Source organism: Oryza sativa, chromosome 11 (assembly GCF_034140825.1).
Source record: "Oryza sativa Japonica Group chromosome 11, ASM3414082v1".
Lineage (NCBI taxonomy): Eukaryota > Viridiplantae > Streptophyta > Magnoliopsida > Poales > Poaceae > Oryza > Oryza sativa.
This window is the reverse complement of record NC_089045.1, coordinates 26,858,073-26,861,444: the sequence shown is the minus strand read 5'-3', so window position 1 is coordinate 26,861,444 and position 3,372 is coordinate 26,858,073. Positions and strand designations below refer to the sequence as shown.

The 3,372-nt window shown below is 45.6% G+C and overlaps 1 long non-coding RNA gene across 1 annotated transcript; it reads right to left on the bottom strand.

Moving 5' to 3' along the window:
• Positions 1–1,678: 1,678 nt before the first annotated feature.
• Positions 1,679–2,688, bottom strand: LOC112936892 (uncharacterized). The gene is made up of 2 exons (XR_003239350.2): positions 2,479–2,688; positions 1,679–2,212 (listed from the first exon to the last, which is right to left on the bottom strand). It is a non-coding gene; the product is annotated as an uncharacterized lncRNA (long non-coding RNA).
• Between the last annotated feature and the right edge of the window lie 684 nt (positions 2,689–3,372).

Here is a 3,372-nt window from a genome sequence, read left to right as displayed (position 1 = left end):
TATCTTCCTAGATAAGTTAATTACTTTGCCAGTGACTGGTAGAGTTAGGTTTTACTATCTCCGTTTTATATTATAGGACGTTTTGACCACTTTATTTCTCATCTAGGTTCAGTAATATCGATATAAGTCTAGACACATATGTGAGGCACGTACATGGATTAATGTATGGATATATTTAAAACCCAAAATATCTATAATATGAAATAGAGGAAGTCCCGTACATATTGGCTTGGGCACCTTCCTGTCCTTCCTGACTCCGTTTCAATAAGTTGGTGTATTTGATACGGTCTGTATCCCGAGTGTATATATTGTACTCCACTGGTTATGAGTCAAATCTCTTTATGAGTGACAAGGACCAGAAAATTCAATTATTAAGAGTTGTTAGCCTGCAGGTATTGTACTTTTTCAGAGAAACTGACTTTTAGAGCAGAATGGACCACTTCGACTCCTCCACTTCACCGATGACTACACGCATATCATATTTCAGCTAACAATAGAACATTTGTAAACCCTTGCTGTGTGCCTGTGACTGTGATTGACTGCATACTATCCTTATGGTCGATCAACTATGGGTGACCAAACATGCACCTAAACTCATCTTTGCATATGATTCAGTGTTGGATTAAGAGGCTTCAGGAAAACTCGTATTGGTTGAACCTAGAACAAACATACTACTTCTGTTGGCCCTGCACTCTAGGAAGATTATTATCGCAGGCGGCGCCTTATGTGATACACCTGTGATAACCTATCTTCGCAGGTAGACGGCCAACTCCATGCCGGTACTCATTTTTGCTGGCGGGGTTTTCACTCCAATTTACATACCCACCTGCGAAAAAGTATACCCAACGTTAGCGAAAATGCTTTTTCTAGTAGTGAAGGTTGAGGGCACTCGAGCTAGGAGCTCAGAGTGGATAAGCCCGGAGCTCTCTCGGTTCCCTTCTCGAGCTACAGTTCATGCGCCGCTCGTTCGGCCCCTGCTCCGACGATTCGTCGTCGACAGAGGGAGGGAGAGGGGTCCGGTCCTTCCTCCCTAGTACTATAGGTATAGTTTAGTCGGGGTTTCTTGGTTGGTTGGGGTCCTCCCGTTGTGTAGTTCGTTCTTTGGGTTTGTGAGATGGCCTTCAGCGCTAGCCTTCCTCGTCCTGGTATCAAGATGAACTCCACCGGAGCTAGCTTTGGAGGTTGTTCACTTTGCTCCCAAGGTCTTCTACTGCGCCATCACTCGGGATCCCTCCAGATCTGCGAGTTCACAGGTAGCGTCGACCAAACTTTCTTTCTTCAGTGAGTTTTTTCCTCAGATGGTGCTCCTCTGCTACTTCTCCAGCGAAGGATTTATTCAAGGCATTTGATGCTTCCACGTTTAGCCGAGATGGTCTCAATCTCCCATGAATCGGGTATGCCTCTTGGTGTTCTTTGCAAAATGCTGCGTTTTCTCTCTAGTCCTTGCCGGTGGGGTAGTTCTAAGGTTCATTCTTGGAGTTTGTGCCTGAAAGCTGACTTTCTTCTACTGATTCGACGGATTTATTTTATTGTGTTGCTGACATTGATATGTGATTTCCAACAACCAAACCTCCTTTGCGAGGAGAAAATTGGGATTATACTATCGTAAAAGAATGGTTTCGCTGGAATGCTATCGCTTCAAAGTGATTCACTGGAATACCATCCTAAACTGAAGGTGTTCACCAAAATACCATTTTCGGTTATTTTTGTAAATAGAAATGTTTTTCTCACTTTTATATTTTTTCCGGACCAAAATACCCCTGACGTGGGCCCAACCTGTCATACTCTCTTCCCCCTCTCTTTCTTCCCCTCTTCCTTTCTCGAGGACGTCGTCGACTGGCAGGCGTGGCAAGCTGCGGGCAGTGGCCAGTGGATCTCGCGGCCGACGTAGTCCTCATCGCCGTGGAGGTAGTCCACGGCATCACCGTCCGCATCTCCGAGGTCCTACTCGACGTCGGCCTCGCCGTTGACCTCGGGCACGCGCTCGACGTGGGTCTCCTCGCCGCGGAACACCGTGCAGCTCCTTGTGGACGGGCTCGTCGTCCCGGCGCCCGCCGCCCTCAGGGTAACCCATGGTCCCGGAAGCCCCAGCCGCGCGGCGGACATCCGCGGTGGTGCTCTGCTTGGCCTCGGCCAGCAACAGCAGCTCATCTTCCCCAACTCTCTCCACTGCTACTGTTGTCGCTGGCTGCCCCTACTCCTCAAGATGCGGCTGTAAAAAAATATGCTGAGATTTATTTATTTTTTGCTTCAAGGAATGATGTCAAACCATGAATTGTTCGATCATTATTCAACAAAAAAAAAGGGATTTGCTTCGTACAAAGTTCACAAACCGTTTTGGACCTACAGAGAAAATGACCCCTAGCTTATTTGCTTGTACTAAAAACTATTGCATGACACACTAAGTTCAGAATGGAAATGGCAACAGAATCAAAACAGTACAGAACTGAAGGCTGGGAAAGAGGGGATGTTACTGACCTTGCATCCTTTCCCTTGTAGATCTTTGCAAGTGATGTCCTCTTCAGAACTAGTTCCTGGAGAGATGGAAGTTGCCCCAATCCATCAGGCAGCTTTCTCATATTCTTAAACCAAACCCAAGTGAGAGAGTCTTGGCAGCGCCCCAGTTTCAATGATCCACTCAGTGGAGAAGGAATCAAGAACTGGATTTTTCACATTTTGGTCCTTTTAAAAAACTTATTTCGCAAATAAACCCCTGAAAAAACTTATCCCAGAAATGGTCCTTTTTGGGACGCCAGAGTGGCTAGCGCCGTCATCCAACGGGACGGCGCCAGCCTCTCTGGCGCCGTCCTCCTGCCATCGTGGCGCACGCAAACCGACGTGGCAGGAGGAGGGCGCCAGCCATGCTGGCGCCGCCCCAGGGAGGAGATGCTGGCGCCGCCCCCCCCACACCCGCCTCCATTCCTGTTTCTCTGTATGGAGTTGCAATGGTGTCATTTTTATTTTATTTTTTCGGATGTTTTTTCACACTCAGGATCACGATACAACCGATCAAAAAAAATTTAAACTCGAACTACCACCTAGCTAAGTCTGAAAATAGCTAGCATACCACTTAGTCTACTTTGCACCTTCACTAAAATTGGACCATAACTCCTTTAGTAAAACCCTTTGATCAGCATGTTAAACATAATGCACTCTACCACTATATGAAATTTCTTAATTTAATTCAAAATATAACTACATGAAATGACATATATAAGTTAAACAGTACAGAGAGATGCAATTTTTTTATTTTTATTTTATTTTTTTGATATTTTTTTTCACACTTAGGAGAACATAGGAACCGACCGTATAAAAAATAAACTCAAACGGACAAAATATGTGACTTGTAGAATTTTCCAAAACTCTACCGAA